The sequence below is a fragment of the Coenobita brevimanus genome, chromosome 40, assembly GCF_032717465.1.
Source record: "Coenobita brevimanus isolate Jiangsu-jjx chromosome 40, ASM3271746v2, whole genome shotgun sequence".
In the NCBI taxonomy this organism is placed as follows: domain Eukaryota; kingdom Metazoa; phylum Arthropoda; class Malacostraca; order Decapoda; family Coenobitidae; genus Coenobita; species Coenobita brevimanus.
Genome location: NC_136993.1, coordinates 61825993 through 61844990, shown reverse-complemented (window position 1 = coordinate 61844990; position 18998 = coordinate 61825993).

Sequence of the window (18998 nt, the reverse complement as noted above, 5' to 3'; positions counted from 1 at the left end):
TCGTCGGGGGAAGAGAGTGGATTTTTGCTGGGTTCCCGCACATATTGGAGTGGTGGGCAATGAGATGGTGGATGCATTGGCCAAGGCTGCGGCTACTCAACAGTCCCCAACAGAATATCTGCTTCCTACATCTGATCTAACACCTTACTTGCGGGACAGAATGCATGTGTGTTGGCAGAGATGTTGGGATGGTGTTGCTCATAATAAGCTGAAAGAGGTTTTCCAGAGAGTGGTTGTGCTAAGGGTTCTCCCTTCCATGCCTCGGCGACTGGAGGTGGCTCTTGCTAGGCTTCACATTGGGCACTCTTGGCTTACACGTGGGTTCCTCATGAGTGTTGAGACTCAACCGTACTGTGATGATTGCCTTGTTACCCTTATTGTCCGTCACTTGCTGGTTGAGTGTCCGAGTTTGGGGGACCTGCGTCGGGGATTCGTCCATAGGAATACAGGGGTAGATGGTGCCTACTGTCTCCTCGATGCTTGGTGGAACCTCTAGAGATTTTACTGATGTTTTCAGTTTTCTTCAGGAGGCGGGCCTCCTTCCACTGTTATAAGTAACTAGTATTTTATTAAATATTCTTTTATTACTTTTAGTGTTTTATTTCTAATAACAGTTATTAACATTATTTTGAATATGCACTTTTGATTTGCTGTGTCTTTTAGCTTGTTGTCCGGCTGCATATGAGACTGGCAGTTGCGCCGCCAGATTTTCATACAATCAACCAATTAATATCCTGAACACACGATATTAATCCGATTTTACACAGAATTTAAAGTATTTACTGGGTTCTTCTAGCGATTGCATGTATTCTCATTGATTGAGCTTTCCTAGTTCTTCTAGCGATTGCATGTATTCTCATTGATTTAGCTTTCCTAACACCTTTTCTTCGGCGACTTATTCGGCAAAACCACCAGCTCTGCGGTATATATTCCCTGTTAATAAGCTCAGCACACTACCAAACCATGATAGATGCAGTATTGTTAAGATTTTCTATATAACCACTGATATATGGTGAGAGGAGTCGACCTAGGGCCATGTGATGATGATCCCCATGATCCTGTGATCTCCAGTCTTTCAGACGCAGTGTGTCCAGGCATCTCGAAATGAACGGATCTTCATTTTGGCTCTATGTTTTATTTTATTTATTTTTTTCCTTGAAAGAAGCAGTTTGTAGGCTCCTGGATTTGGTTCCTCCCTCCTTGCATGAAAAATAATAAAAATAAAACATGTTCTCACTGTCCTGGGTCCGTATTTTCGTTGGTCAAGGAAGCTCCCTAACACCTCTTTGTTACCAGTTTGAGAGTCAGTGTTGATCCAGAATGTCCATTGGGTTTTGACGACTTTATTGTGGACACAATCTGGCCGCACTATGGGGTGGTACTACTACTCTGCGGCCAGGTTGTGTTAGGAAGAATACTGCCACCGTATTCCCTGCGTGTCGTAAAAGGCGACTAAAAGGGGCAGGGTGAGGGGACTAGGGACCCCCTCCTCTGTTTTTTAGTTCCTAAAAAGAGACAGGCCAGAGAAAGTGATGGGGGATGGAGTTTCCCCGTACCCTGAAGATTGGGTCTATGAATGTGCGTGGATGTAGTACGATTGAGGCTAAAAGGGAGAAGATTGGGAGAATGTTTGTAAGAAGAAAGTTGGATGTGTTAGCTTTGAGTGAAACGAAGATGAAAGGGAAGGGTGAGTATGTTTGGAAGTGTGACTGGAAGATTGTCAGGTGTTGACAGAGGAAGGGCAAGAGAAGGTGTGGCCTTGTTCGTGAGTCCGGAAGTACAGCAGTGTGTGATTGAATGGAAGGAGGTGTCATTGAGACTGATGTGGGTGAAAGCGAAATTTGAAGGTGAGATGTGGGTGTTTGTGAGTGCATATGGGCCTGGTAGTGAGAGGGATGAAGAAGAGAGGGGGTCTTTCTGGAATGATGTTGATGAGTGTCTGCAGAGTTTTGGAGCGAATGTGAATGTGGTATAGGAGATCTGAATGCTAGAGTGGGAAATGTAACAGTTGAAGGTGTAGTTGGTATGCATGGTGTGCCTGGAAGAAATGAAAATGGGGAACGAATGATAGCAATGTGTGTTGAGCGAGAGATGGTGATTGGAAATACGCTGTTTGAGAAGAATGATATATTTAAGTATACATGGGTGAGACAGGAGGGTGGAAGAGTTGTTGATAGAGCTTTGATGGACTATGTGGTTGTGTCTAGGAATGTAATAGGAAGATTGTTGGATGTGAGAGTTCTGAGAGGGGAGGGTGGAGGTATGTCTAACCACTACCTGGTGGAGGGAAAGTTAGGAGTAAGTAAGAGATGGGTGAGAGCTAGGAGGGTTAGGTGTGGCAGGGAGGTTTTGAAAGTGAGTGAGTTAGATAAAAAAGGGAAAAAGATAGAGTATCAGGAGAAATTGAAACATGAGTGGAACACAGTGAAAGATCGGGGATATGGCAGTGTGGAGGAGGAATGGCAGTTGTTTAAGAGTGCTGTGGTGGGGCATGCAGAAGAGGTGTGTGGTGTGAGACGTGTGGGTGGTGGTGTAAGAAAAGGAAGTGAATGGTGGTGCAAGGAAGTAAGTATGGCTGTGGCTGAGAAGAGACGTGCATATGAAGTGTGGCTGCAGAGGAAGGATGAGATGTCATATGAAAGGTATAAGGAAAAGTGGAATAGAGCGAGAAGGGCTGTGCGTGATGCTAAAGTGGCAGCAGATGAGAGGTGGGGTAGGCGGCTGACAGAGAATTTTCAACACAATAAGAAAATGTTCTTGAAGGAGGTGAAAAGGGTGCGAAATGGAGAGTCTGGGAAGGAAGAACGAGTAAAAGCAGAGGATGGAAGGATGTTAATTGAGATGGATGCAGTAAGGAAGAGATGGGCGAGTATTTTGAAAGATTGTTAAATGTAGAGGAGGAAAGAGTGGCTGAGATTGTGGCGGATGGAAGGGTGCAAGGAATAAATGTGTTGGGAGAGTTGAATGATTCTTTGATCACGAAGGAGGAAGTGGAGAAGGCAGTAAAGGAGATGAAAACAGGGAAAGCTGCAGGTATGGATGGGTGTGCTGTAGAATGCGTGAAGGGTGGAGTGAGTATTGTTGACTGGTTAGTAAGATTGTTGAATGTGTGCTTTGTGAAAGGTATGGTGCCAATTGACTGGGCAAGTGCTTGTGTGGTCCCGTTGTATAAAGGCAAGGGTGATAAGTATGAATGTACTAGCTTTAGGGGTATAAGTCTGTTGAGTGTTGTAGGTAAGGTGTATGGTAGAGTGTTAATTATGAGAGTTAGAGAGGGTACAGAGGGAGTGATTGGTGATGAGCAGTGTGGCTTTAGGAGAGGGAGGGGATGCGTGGATCAGGTATTTGCTGTGAGACAAGTGTGTGAAAAATATTTTGCGAAAGGTAAGGATGTGTTTTGGGCATTTATGGATTTAGAAAAAGCGTATGATAGAATTGATAGGGAGGCTTTGTGGACTGTTTTAAGATTGTATGGACTTGATGGTAGGTTACTAAAAGGGGTGAAAAGTTTTTATATAAATAGTAGAGCGTGTGTAAGAGTAGGAAATCCTGTGAGTGATTGGTTTCCCGTGAGAGTGGGGCTGCGACAGGGATGTGTGATGTCGCCATGGTTGTTTAATATTAACATGGATGGTGTTGTAAGGGAGGTGAATGCAAGAGTTTTAGGTGGAGGTCTGAGTCTGGTGAATGTTGATAGTGGAGCATGGAATCTGAAGCAGCTGCTGTTTGCAGATGATACTACACTGGTGGCTGATTCAGAGGAGAGATTGAGACAGTTGGTGGAGGAGTTTGGAAGGGTGTGTGAAAGGAGGAGTTTGGAAGGGTGTGTGAAAGGAGGAAATTGAAAGTAAATGAGAATAAGAGTAAAGTGATGAAGTGTACGAGGTTGGTAGATGGTAGGGGGATGAATATAGTTTTGAATGGCGAGTTGCTTGAGGAGGTAGAGTGTTTTAAATATCTAGGGTCACATGTTGCTGTGGATGGAAGAATAGATGCAGAAGTGAAGTTTAGAATAATCGAAGTAGGAAAGGTGCTGGGAGGAATGAAAAAAGTGTTTAGATGTCGTTCGCTTAGAATGGATGTAAAGAGAAGGCTGTATGAGGGTGTTGTGGTACCGACTGCATTATATGGGGCTGAAACATGGAATATGGGTGTAGCAGAGAGGAAAAGTTTGAATGTAATGGAGATGAGGTGTCTGAGGAGTATGTGTGGAGTGACGCATATGGATCAAGTGCGAAATGATGAAGTGCGAAGAAGAACTGGAGTTGTTCGGTAGATGGCTGGTAGAGTTGAGCAGAGGGTGTTGCGATGGTTTGGGCATATGGAGAGAATGGATAATGAGCGATTGGTGAAAAAGATAACTAGATCTGATGTGAGAGGTATAAGGCTGAGAGGAAGACCACGAATAGGATGGATGGACAGTGTGAAGAGAGCGCTGGATGCGAGAGGGATGTCTGTTGAGCAAGGAAGAGTGGCTGTGCGTGGCAGAAATAAATGGAGAGAAATTGTGAATGAATAAGTGATGACGCAGCCCTGAGGGGATATTCTCCCACATTTGGTCTGATCAGTTTTCAGGTCAGGTGTGGGTAAGGGGATGGGTCTATTATGATGTGGCAGGGGTAAACCAGCTCTGCTGTCGGGCCCTGCTGCGGATGTCACTGATTGCATTGCGCAGTTGACCATTGTGCGGTGTGGTGTGGTGAGGATCTGTCCCTTCTCCCCTTTGGGGCTAAGATGCGAATGAATGTGATTGAATGGATGAGTAAATGGGGAGTGTGTCGTCCTGTCTCGGCTACCTCCCTTTCCTTGGGGGAAGCAGCCTAGGTATATAGATAGATAGATAGACATTATTAATGATGCGCCCTTCCTGATGTCTGAAGCTGAACTAACCTGGGAGCCAATGAGTTCCATCTCCCATTGAACTCAGCACGGAGAAGGAGTTTCCATATCTCTGTCGTATAACCTCAGGTAGTCGGGTGTTCGTAGGGAACCTCATCTTGAGAAGGAAGGGGACAACGAGCCAACGTGAACAGCATCTTTATTGCAATAGTTTCGACATTTATAGAGTCATCATCAGTGATCTAAAAGGGAAAATGTAGTCAAAACACTAAACATCAATCTCAATAATATGTAGGTGAAAAACACGAACACACAGTCTTTTAACAGGAGAGAGAAGGGGGGGGGGGAGAGTGTAAGAGTACTAAAACAGAGTTACATAACATGTGGAGTACTGCAGACATAATTGTTATTTAGAGACTCGTTATGGATCTTAATACAATCCTAGCAATCTTAAGTTACTGTCTGATGACCAAGATAATACTTTAAAATACTCTTTAAGTGTGATATAACAAGATTCGCAATGGTCTCTTACTGCGGAGTGAGGAAGGGACCTGAGTCTTCGGCCTGTCCTACTCGACTGACCCATATGTTCGTCTGTCCTAACCTCTGTAATATATCCAGTATCCTTAAAAGTGCTAGTCAGAAGAGAGACTGGAGGTAGTAAAATAAACAAAACGACTGTAGCTGGGCCTGGAATCTGATCAGATTCATTTTGATGTTACTGTAGAAAACAATTAAATTAATAAATAAAAAGTCGGTTGCTTGTTTTATATCAACGCATCATGATCCTTAATTAGCATACTCAGCTTATTCAAACTTTGCATTGCTTTACCATTCACATCTTGTATAACGTTTATTATTTATGTGTACTCACTGTCTCACACATTTTAAACTTCCATTTTTTAATCAAACTGCTTTGACCCTTCTGAACGGTGGTAAAAAAAAAAAAAAAAAAGTACATTTCACTCAATTCCTCTCTCACACATTTTCTCACATTTTCACATTCTACGTGCCATAAGAATGTGAAATCTCAGTGTACACTCGGACAACGTTAACTGATGCATGTTTTTCGACATAGTGTCAGCAACAAGGTAAGGGGTCCCTAGCTAATCATTACACACACACACACACACACACACACACACACACACACACACACATACACATTCAGACAGTTCAGCTTTACACTCTCACAGCAGTCTTAAAGTTAAATCCCCAGAGTCGAACTTCTGTGACTTAACCAACTCTCAGAAAGGTCGGCATCACTATCTGGTGTTGCTCCAGCCTCAGAATCAGTTAGCATGGGAAGAAGCGTGTCAGTAAGAGCTGTCATCATGTACAAGTGCAGACAAAAGAGGAAGACACGGCTTTATCCTAGGTGAACAAGAACTGGGTGATTTCTGGTCAATAACTTACAGTGTAGAGTGGGCAAGTGGTAGCACCTTGCGCTCACTTATCCTCGCCTAATACAATCCCCACAATCTCCCCACTGCACTTCATCAGTCAGAAAGTTCTTCTGCTCCTGGGCTAAGGCAGTAGCTATGTGCTTCTCCACCTTTACATTTTGTGTTTCCTCAGTTACGTTATGAGACCTGGCATACACATTCCTTTGCCGTACAACCAGAGGACAGATTAGATTGAATGTTCTCCCTCAGTTTAGTGCTCTAACACTTTTACATCCTATGCACACATGAGGGACTGTACTCACTTGTCTTCCCGCCAAGGAATTACCCATTAGGAAAGTAAACCTGACACACCTACTGTAGCTGTTCCGCAAGGCCCATCCTCACAGTGTCAGTACCTAGATCGGACTGAAGCCTCGACCCCATCAATATGACACACATGTTGACCAACCAGCGTTTCCATGTAGCAAAGCATTTTCACAATGATAAGTAACATTTACCAGATTCTAAAGGAGAGACTAGCGCACCAGTAACCTACCCGTTCAAATGGTGGCCGGTTTGGTACTTGTGCCATTTTAAAAAACCGAGCCTTCAGACAGGAAGCATTGGTACGTTTTCTGTAGAGCTTCACAGTCATTATTGATTTTAAACGAATGCTGAAGCTAAGTCTTACATTCTTTTCCCTCAAATGAAAGACTAGAGCCTCTTAAGACAATAAGTGAATTCTCTACTGGCGACACCAACGCACTCAATCTGGCTCCTTCCTGCCAACTGCCTTCATCCATCACTCCTTTTCTGTGTGCCCCTACTTTTCACAGCACCCATATTCATTGATACGTTTCACCAGCAATGTCCTCAACTTTATCAGGCTTAGATAGTTCATGATAAGTTAATCTTATAAGAAAAACATTTTATATAAATAACATGGTCCACTTCTTTCACTTTTCATTACCATTACGACTTATCAGAGTCATTCTAATGCATTATGCTCTTTGTAACAGTGATAAGGGTATTATCAGAAAACTTATCCACTCCCATCATTGTTTACTGAGTGGCAGCATCCATGAGATACACCTAGGAGGGTATTGCAGTATCGCAAACTCTTGTCTATTTATCTATATATCTAGGCTGCTTCCCCCAAGGAAAGGGAGGTAGCCGAGACAGGACGACGCACTCCATATTTACTCATCCACTCAAACTTATTCATACGCATCTTAACCCCAAAGGGGAGAAGGGACAGATCCTCACCGCACCAAACCGCACGAGGGTCAACTGCGCAGTGCAATCAGTGACATCTGCAGCAGGGCCCGATAGCATAATAGACCCATCCCCTTACCCGCACCTGACCTGATTAGGTGATCAGACCAAATGTGGGAGAATATCCCCTCAGGTCTGCGTCGTCATTTATCCATTCACAATTTCTCTCCGTTTGTTTCTGTCACACACAGCCACTCTTCCTTGCTCAACAGACATTCCTCTCGCATCCAACGCTCCCTTCACACTGTCCATCCATCCTATTCGTGGTCTCCCTCTCAGCCTTGCACCTCTCACACAGGGTTGCCAGATTTTTTTTATCGAGTTATCGTACTGATGTTTGAAAATTATCGTTTTTCCACCCAAATTATCGTAAAAATATATCCGCTGCCTATGAAAATTATTGTACCTGTATATTTTTACTACTACTACTACTTCACTATGCTCTACAGTAATATGATGATAAAATAAATGATGGCGTTCTTACCAACACATGTCTTCAATGGTGTTTTAAATTTATATAAACAGCATGTCTCCTGTAATACAAAAAATGGAAATTCATAAAAGTTTCGGTATATGTAATAGCTTTGTTGTATTGGCACTCTGTACCTTTTACAACAATAAATATTTCAATTCAATGGCTGTTGTGTAAATACTGTGTGTGTGTGTGTGTGTGTGTGTGTGTGTGTGTGTGTGTGTGTGCGAGACATTTGTGTACTGACACAGAACGGGAAATTTGTCAGATCAAAACACCCCCTTTTTTTTTTTTTTTTTTTTCTGTTCGTTACGATATTCACACTTTTAAACAGAATTCCATATCGTTGTTTTCTTTGTCTGGGCTTGCACTTTAACGTGTAAAAGAACAATTTTAAATTGTGAAAGAACAGCGGCCTAAAACTATACCATATACTGTAGTTTACCTTTTTATTTTTTGTGGCGTTACAGGAAGCACCTCCTGCTCCTAATCACTCATATTAGAAGACATGGAAACTGTGTCAAATTTCCAGCTCTAGTAGTGGGCCTGTCACTGAGATGACTGCGCCCAACACCTTCACGGTGATGACTGACGAATATCAATTTCAAACAGTAACGGCCAATCGTCAATTGACTCGGAATGTGCCCATACATTTCGTACATTACAACAAGCCTAGCTATCTCATAGACAAAATTACCCTACGTGCACTAAGGAAAATTAATTCTCATTTTACAGATAACATACACTCCGTGGAAAAGATTTACTCTTGATGAGAAGGCTTTTATTATTATAATTCTTAAATTAAAACTCTTGTCATAAAACACAGAATTATCGTACCAAACGTACGATAATAAGAAAAGGTACGTACATCGTACCAGAGGCAGTTTAATGTACATGTACGATAATTATCGTACGAATGGCAACCCTGCTCTCACATCAGATCTAGTTATCTTCTTCACCAATCGCTCATTATCCATTCTCTCTATATGCCCATACCATCGCAACACCCTCTGCTCAACTCGATCAGCCATCTCCCGAACAACTCTGGTTCTCCTTCGCACTTCATCATTTCACACTCGATCCATACGTGTCACTCCACACATACTCCTCAGACACCTCATTTCCATTACATTCAAAACTTTCCTCTCTGCTACACCCATATTCCATGTTTCAGCCCCATATAACGCAGTCGGTACCACAACACCCTCATACAGCCTTCTCTTTACATCCATTCTAAGCGAACGACATCCAAACACTTTTTTTTTATTCCTCCCAGCACCTTTCCTACTTCATTTATTCTAAACTTCACTTCTGCATCTATTCTTCCATCCACAGCAACATGTGACCCTAGATATTTTAAACACTCTACCTCCTCAAGCAACTCACCATTCAAAACTATATTCATCCCCCTACCATCTACCAACCTCGTACACTTCATCACTTTACTTTTATTCTCATTTACTTTCAATTTCCTCCTTTCACACACCCTTCCAAACTCCTCTACCAACTGTCTCAATCTCTCCTCTGAATCAGCCACCAGTGCAGTATCATCTGCAAACAGCAGCTGGTTCAGATTCCACTCTCCACCATCAACATTTACCAGACTCAGACCTCCACCTAAAACTCTTGCATTCACCTCCCTTACAACACCATCCATATAAATATCAAACAACCAAGGCGACATCACACATTCTCAAATTTCGCACGTGATTTTTGTTACAAATATGCTGGACACCTTCCTCCACCCAAGGCCAGGTGGGGAACAATGCCTTACCCCGCATGACCTCCCCCTCCCCCGCACGCCATTGTCTCAGAACTCACCTGTTACCAGTGACCTGGTCAGTAAAGACGTGTCGCACCATGGTACAAAATTCAAGGCGAGCGTGATTCGCCAGTCGATGAGTGTGGAGGACAAAGCTTACGTGGTGTTAGAGGAAGAAACGATCATTAGCGATGAGCAGGTAATGTCAGCAAAAAAGGTGCGGTATGTTGTGTTTGGTGAGCGAAACAACGCTTTTATTGCGTATATTACTGTGTGAAAAACAATATACTCTTGTACTACATATAAATTCGTACCAAATAAACAATTATCTACCTATTCTGAATGGTTTGGAATAGTTACCCCTCCCAAAGAAAACGACTTCTATTGAGCCGGGCTCAATAGAGCACAGTGCAAGGTGAGGGTAGGGTCACCTGTACCAGCATTTTTAAGATCAGGTGAGCAATTTCTCCATAAATTTTCGATGTTTCTCATAAAAAGTGGAGGTTTTAGCCACACAAACAGGGTTAGAGAAAAAACAAATACAAACAAACAGTGAGTGACGTTACGACCTGAGATATCCTTTTCACACGCCATTCATTTCTTTATTTTTCTTACATTTTACTATATCTAGTAACAAACACCACTTCAACCATATACTAACTTAGGTACATACACCTCTTTCACTTATTTATATTAAGTCCATTACCGATTACTAGTACACCTACATAAAATATGTGTTTCATGACAACATTCCTTAGCAAAATGAGTTTCTTAATCTTTCGTTAGTCCTGTGGGGTGTTCAAGCGTGGTTAGTCCGGTCTGGTGTTACAACACCCGAGTACAAAAATACATGTAGTGTTACCAATATGTAAAATACATTCATACTGCCGCTGCAGCATATCTCTGCAATCGCTAATGAAAAGATTGAATGCCTTGTAGGTGGTGTTTATTAATTTATAATAATAATAAAATACAGTAAATTATAATATTAAAAAAATAACAAATGGACTCATATCTCCTTTGTCAGGTAAACACTCACAGGAAAATATATTTTGTGATTTTTATAATCAGTATAATCATAAACAATATGCAAAAATAAGATTAAAAAAAAAAAAACAATCTGTATGACAATATGATCTAAATGGTTAGTTTGATAGGGTGACTGGACACCCCAGGGGGGGGGGGAAGCCACTCTTTCTCTCACTACAGCAGAGGCAGGACTAAACCAATCCACATGTTTCCTCCCCTCACTGAATCAGGAGAGTACTGGACCGGAGAGAAATATTCGAATTACCGGCTAGGAAATATGAGCTTTTTAATAAAATTTGGGGTGCCAGAACACCCCACCTGACTAACGAAGAGTTAATTAGTGATTAGTGATATTACGCGATGTTTTCAACACCACCAATTTTATTGCCAGAGACAGCATCTGATTTACCCAATGACGATTCACAGTTAGTAGAACAACAGGCAAACGAAACAAACACACATAGTTCTCTACGAACAAAAGATAAGAAACAAACACCTCTGGGAGAGGAATTGAAGATAATGACGCTTCTTGGACAGTTTTCTCTGATGTAGAAAACTAAGATTATACTGTAGCCCTGGCGTACACACCTATGAAAACTGACTCACTAGGGTTCACAGGTCAGGAAGCACATACGCCACTACTCTTTCCCATAACGACAAGGGACTTGAGGTGAAAGTCAAAGATAAGGAATGGAATAGGCTATTAAGATGACGAGTTTGGGGTGAGGATGATACGAACACACCCTGGAAAAAACTGCATTGTACGAGGGTATTGGGGGAGGGGAGTAGAATAAGGTGGGGTAGGTGGAGAGGGATAAATGGAAAGGGCGGCATGTTGTGAGTGGTGCGGTTGGCAGGGCAATATACTCTGTGAAGGTAGGTGTTATAGACTGAGCAATATGAGCATAATATTGGATGAATTTAAAAGTATTACAAACAGATGACCAAGACGAACACTGACAAGAATGCAAGCACGAGAACAAGACAACAACCACAAGAACAAGAACAACAACACAGCAACCACAATAACAACAACAATGCAAGCACAAGAACAAAACACATCAAGCACGAGGACAAGAACAAGGAAGCAAGCACGAGAACAAGAAGATGAAAGAAAAGCATTTGTAAGCCGAATGCTAATCGCCCGCCAGAATATGTTGTTGGTCAAGTCCAAGATTTAGAGCATATCTTGATACCCTGACGGTTTCATGTTGATAGCTCAAGCCGTTCGTGAGATATAATGGTGCTAAAGGCGAGTGATAAAAACTAGTTGACCTTTGGGCGCCATTTTGGTGACCTTGACTTGACCCCGAATGCCCATTTTCGAACTCGGCCAAGATTTGGCCATATATTGATACCCTGAAGGTTCCATGTTGATACCTCAAGCCGTTCATGAGATATAATGGGAATACACACACACACACACACACACACACACACACACACACACACACTGACACACACAGAGGCAGGCAAAAAATATATCGCTCCGTCTTCTAAAGGAGGGCGATAACAAGAGAGCAAGCACAAGAACATGTACAAGAAGTACCACTCTTCTCCTGCACTTGACCTCATACGATGTCGGTAATGTATTCGAATTAAACAGCAAGAACAATATAAATACTTTCATGATAACGGTATACATCCAATTTACCAAGGTTTCTGGTGGAATGATCTTGTTTTTCTAGTGAAGGACAGAAATTGAGGATAATTATGTCATAGGATAGAAACGATGACGTCTTCTATACTGCCGCTGCATGCTGGTTATATTACTTATCTCTGATTTGAGTTTTCGAATCGGAAAGGTTAGTTAGAGGCTTAATTAATCCCTTGCCAACTAGTGGCTGTTCGAAGTGTAATAATAATAATAATAATAATAATCGATCTTCTGATAAAAGCCAGACTAAACTATAGAAAGGCCTCATGGTGGTGAAGTGCTTAATTACGTGTTATCTGGCCTTTAAGATGAATGTCTGCCACGTCACCTACAATTTCCCTCTCAGTAGCACCACACACGTCAGTGAGAGGCGGTGGGGGCGGTGCTGAAGGAGATAGTGGCGGGTGAGGGGGTAACGCTGTGATAGGCTGGCCAGGCACGTCCGCGGAGACACTGTGACCAATCCCGAGCCAGCGTGTCACCGTCTCCCGCAAGGTGGCGTTAGTGCAAAGGACCAAACGTAACACTGTTCTTGTCTTCGTTGTTGATTTCGTGGACATATTTTGTTTCCATTTAATACTGTGATTTATTGGCTTCCATGGTTTTGGTCCAAAAACCGAGCACGGATAAGTTTCATCCTGGTGTGTTTCTCATCACCGACACATGTCAAAATCTTGCTGCTGTTATCACTACCGAGGTGTATATATATATATATATATATATATATATATATATATATATATATATATACATACTGTAATATCTTTTTGTGGTGCAAACATTTTCCTTATTCCGTGGCAGGTGGATGGGGAGAAGGGAAAAGTTGCGGGAAGGGGTCGGGGAGAGATGACAGTAGGAGGGGAATGTTATGTATACGTGACGCACAGAAAAAGAGTATCGGCAGAAAAGAAAATTGGGGTGATTGAAAACAGTGAGAATTGTTTCCAATTCTTAGCAGGAAGAAGAGGAAAACTGTGGAAAGGGGCGGGAAAAAGGTAGTCATTATGAGGGAGAGGGGAATACAAAAGTTGGACAGACAAAGGGAAGAATGTAGAAAGGTGTGATTGATGGCTGACAGAAAGTACTGAGACAATTTCCATTTCTTGACCGGGGGAGAGGGAAGTTGTGGCAAGGGGCATGTGAGAAAGGGGGAAAAGAAGAGTGAGAGAAGAGCTAATTAGATGGACAGACAAAGGGACGACTGGGTAGAGAACGGCGGTGACTGAAAGGAGTGAAAACTCTGATTCTTTCCATTCCCTGACAGGTAGGACGGGAGGCGAGGAAAGGGGCAGGAAAAGCTGAGGATAAGTACATATAGGGAAGAGAGAACACAGGAGAGAGAAACAGATTTATTTATAACTGTGAAAATAGTTAGTTTCAGGGAATTTATACCGAGACTTATTCCATTATAATTACAAGGGTAAAAAAGTTGAGAGAGAGAGAGAGAGAGAGAGAGAGAGAGAGAGAGAGAGAGAGGAAGGATGATTGATGACAGTGATAATTGAGACGGCTTGGGATAATAATTATGTACCGAAACATGTCACGAAAATCACAATGCTTGAAATAAGAGTTGGTAACAAAATTAGAGAACAAAGAAGGGAAGGTGTGAGGAAAAGGATGTGAGGTGACTGAGGAGAATGTGAATCAAAACAGAATCTAAAATCGCACTGTCTCCTATCCCTGTAATTTCAAGTTTTATAAAAGGCGAAGAAAGGACAGAAAAAGGCAAATGATAAGAGGAGAATAGAGCGTCAAGGCTATATTAAGAAAAATAAAAACTTGAGAGACGCTGATTTGAAACAGTCGGGCACTAGTTTAAATGACGCTTACTTTGGTTATTATTAATAAGGAACGCCCACATCTATGTATTTCCTGGGAGTTTGGTTGGTGGCCCTACTTTCTTGGCTGTGCCTGGATCATCGCCAAAACATATAATATTTGCCTGTTTAACGTTCCAAAAGAATTGTTATTCTACTATCATTGCGTCATTTTACGTATTTATCAAAATGCATGTAAATATGACAATGATTATGTTAGAATGATGTTTTTAGGGTGACATAAAGGTGTCTTACACTAATACGCTACAAATGAAAATGTCATCTAAGGCGACAACAACGAACGTATATGGTAGGTCAGCAATTAAAGATAATTTATGGCATTTAAGATGACAGGTGTTTTGAAGAAAAAAAAAAAACTGCAAGTTGTGCGAAAACGGTACCATTCAAACCAAAGCCTGGCAAGATACTTCGTTTTGTTTTTATTTGAGCACAATGTAAATTAAACCTTCCATATGACACGAATTTATTCAAGTAACAGCCAGAAATATAATAATGAAAATCAGCTTTGTGTTTGCTTACATACAACGGTGCTCAATGCAGAGCGCAGACTAGTCGGCATTACGAAAACCAAGTGTAGAAAGTAAACAGACACCCGCCCAGACTTGGCCTAAAGTTGATAAAGTACGCTAGATATGTTTTCTTAATATATATTTTTATAAATTAACATATACAGTTAAATGTTTGGATAATACTTTGGTAATAACTTCTAGGATAATGTACTTTAGCACTGAAAGGCTGTTTGATTTCTCTATATTTTGATGTTCCGAACTCTGCTACTGTGTCAGAATTTCGATTTTCTTGTAACAAATTGTATATATCTCATGGCTTTTTCCTACCTAGTCCCAGATAGGCAGGGCAGATGATACCAGGCTCGTGAAGTTTTGAAACTCTGACAAATGTGAACCTTCGCTGCTCTGCAAATTGATTAGGATTATTCTCACAAATATTGTTTATTTTAACAAGCTGCAGAGAAAGCCCGGCTGACTGTTAGGCAACTGATGTGAAAAGTAATGATGAAGTCTCATTTTTCTTTGTAGTTATTTGAAAATCTTTAACAACACTAGTAATTTCTCTTGGCATAATATACTGTAGTTTTTTATCTGTAGTTTTTTCTCTTTTAGTTGGGGTGCATCCTGAAGGTGCTTTATCTCATTCGAAAAATTTGCATTCCTATTACAGGAATACTGAGAGTCAGCATAAGCCTACATACCTTGGCAGTTTTATGGCAGAACACCAACTGAGTGGTCGTTAGTGTCCATCAAAGATTCTTATTAAAGCAGGTGTTAGATTAATGTAAAGGAGTGGAAGTAAAGAAGACTTTTAATAGACTATTCTATGTCTGTCGTCAGTATATTTCAATTACATTATGATAATGAAAACAATTTTGAGAGAGAGAGAGAGAAAGAGAGAGAGAGAGAGAGAGAGAGAGAGAGAGAGAGAGAGAGAGAGAGAGAGTGAGAGAGATGACTGAAAACAATGAAAATTAAGGAGGACAGTTTCCAAGATCATTGTCTCCTTCCCCTTACTATAACCGCAGGGTCGGGCCAAAACTTGGTGTTCACAAGGTAATAAAAAGCTAGACAAAGTTGCTCCCCACAAAGTGAGAGAAACACATTTTAAATATTTCACAGCCTGAGTGAGGCATTTTGTGCTTTCCTGTTCCTGTGTCTGTACTGCCAACCCAGTTTACGAACATTATGATGATGATGATATGTAATTTTCTTTCGTATAAAGTGTGAAACATTTGGAGTTTTTGTCTGCCTTGTTTAGAATTATAAATGCAATAGACTTCAGTTCTCAGTTCACACGAAGCAATACTTACTGCTGATATGGGTGAATTATGAACCAGATAACATACACCCATTATATCATCGGGGACTGTAATTTCTTACTGTTTAAGAACAGGGTTGATGTTGCTAAAGCATTTGTTATTCAAAATTTACCTCCATGTAAGCTATAGTCTAGCACTGGTCACAGTAGTCACGGTGATACTCTAGAATTACTCGTTATGTAATTATATGACAATATCATAACTTCAACAGCAACTAAAGGACTAAAAAAATCAGTATAACAAAGATATGGATAGATAGATAGACAGATAGATAGATTAAGTACCTGTACCCATTTCTTAAAATAATCCTCTACCACATGTAATGAAATTGTGTATACTTTTTTTTTTTTTTTGAAGTCATGTATTTCCATTATTCATATCCTGCATCTGCACCTTTCCATCTCCCTTACTATCTTATTTATATCATTTCCATTTTCACTTTTGATTTTCCACAGCGGTTTTTATGTTATTAGTTACTGATGAGTGAAAATTTATGAGGATAATTATATATAGCACATTCTCTCAACTTATGTCAGGAGCAGCTTCTTGATTTGTTATTTTGATTTGCTTATACATTTATATTTTTATGCAGTTATTTTTCTTTTTCTTTATATTTAGGATTTGTTTTATTCTTTTGTTATATTACATTACCAAGCAACGTCTGTTGTTTCTGGTATTTTGATATCATTTTTTTTTATACACTCTTATAATTGTATAGGTTGATAGACAGATGTGTGTGTCAGATTATTTTTCACATTACTGATTAGTTTATGCACATATTATTAATGATCTTCACTTTTCCATTCATTCAGTAGCTTTAAGTAAGGTTTTTATTTACTTTTATTGCTGTTTCAAGTTAATTGCATTACACTGCTGATTCGAAGCCAAACAAAAACTGTTTTTCTCTCGTTTTCCACATATCTTTCACCCATTGATTATGAGGGTCTCAAGTTGCATAAATTTGTGCGATGGTGGCTAAAATACAATAGAAAAAAAAATACAGAAGAAATTAAATTATCCTTTGTTACACTTCCAGCAGGAGTAAATTCTTTATAGCTAAATGGACCTCCTGTGTTGGGAGAATAATCCCGAAGTGATCTTGGAGTCATCTATCGCATTCAGTAGGACGCTTTCAATAGTAGTAGTAGTAGTAGTAATAGTAGCAGTAGTTGTGGTAGTAATAATAATAATAATAATAATAATAATAATAATAATAAACCTGGTGCTAGGAAAAATACTATATGTAAAAAGAATTTAACGTACATAAAATGTTTTTCGTAAGACTTTTTTACTGTTATTTTTCTGGTGTTTTAGTAAAAAGGAAGCAGGCCGTCATCACAGCAAAATGGCAAATGATTTTCATGCAAACCATTTCCAAAAAATGCTTCATTACCCTCGCTGCTCATCCTTGGAAAAATAAGTGTAACTGAAATTTAAAAAAAAATAATCATTGTAAAAAACTATACCCTCTATGGGAAAAATATCTTTTCACACTGCATTTTAAAAAGAAGGCTAGTAATACCGTTCAGTGTTTAGAACATTTTTATTTTGTACTTCCTAGACCCCAAACACAAACAAGAATGACAACTACATTGCTTACCATAATAAGAAAAAAATATAACGAGATCAGAACCTTGCAGGAAGTTGTAGAGGACGTTAGTTAGCACATAATAATATTAGAATTTATTTGTCAGAAAAACTAAAGAGAAGGTAGAGATAGAGATCGTGACAAGAACAGATATACAGACAAATAAAGAGAGATAGACAGACGGAAAGATGCTCGTAGACTGATAGACAGACAGAGAGATAAAAAGACCAACAGGTATACAGGTACAGAAGGATAATTTTCAGTGGGGTAAACCGTAATAGCGACAGTTACACTAACACTGTCAAACTTTTTCATATGTCAACCGTATCGACCAGATGTGTGTGCGGGAGAAGTCAAGAGGAACCAAGAGGAATCGGTAACCTTAGTTATACGTACCGCCCCAGGATGAAAACAAAGAAATGTCAACACCCCATACTATATTTTTATTTTTTTTTCCCGAGAATTACGTGAAAAGTGACATTTGTGACCATTGGTTGATCTGTGAGGATGCAGGGAGCTGATCAGCCAAATACAGTCACCTGCTGCTGGTTGCAAGTTAACCAGCTAGCGATGACAGTTTCATTAAGTGACAGAATTTTTACGCGTATCAAAAAGAACTCTTGTAATAAAGGAGATTTTAAACAAAAATCTCTAAACAGTCAGCCAGTCATAGCCACCTAGAGTTTAGTCACTACAGACTTTTCCATGTAGTCATGTATTTTAACTGTCAAACGAGAACTGTTAAATATATAGAACATTTTTGCACGATAATTCTCACATTGCAACGAGCGGGACATCTCATCAGAGTCAGCATTCAGAGCTGCCAGTTTAGATGATAGTGACATTTTTTTAACAGGTGAATTGAGCAGCATTATGATATTCTGTAGGTAATAATCAAGCTTTATCAATAATTAGGTGTTAATTATGAAGCCAGTGAGAGTTCTAGATGTATTTCTAGTTTAGCATGGATGGAGTAGAGAGATACAAGAGGGAAGGGTGTGTGAATTGGAGAAAGGGCTGCCAAATGACAGAGGACATAGGGACGTGGAGGCTTTTTTTTTTTTTTTTTTTTATGTGGTCACCCTTTATGGGACCGAGGCATCTGGCAATGGACAGACAGATAATTCAGCAAACCTGAGTACTGATTTCCATTTACTGACAGCATTTGAGTTTGGCAAAAAGTGCAGTAAAATGATAGCTTCTTGAGGTAATTATATCACCCTGACTGGTGATCTGACATTATTTGTGAAGTCTGTGGTCAGTATTCTATCCAGGTAATTAAGCTCCCTCGCACCTCTACCTTAGCGATTATTTTTTTTTAT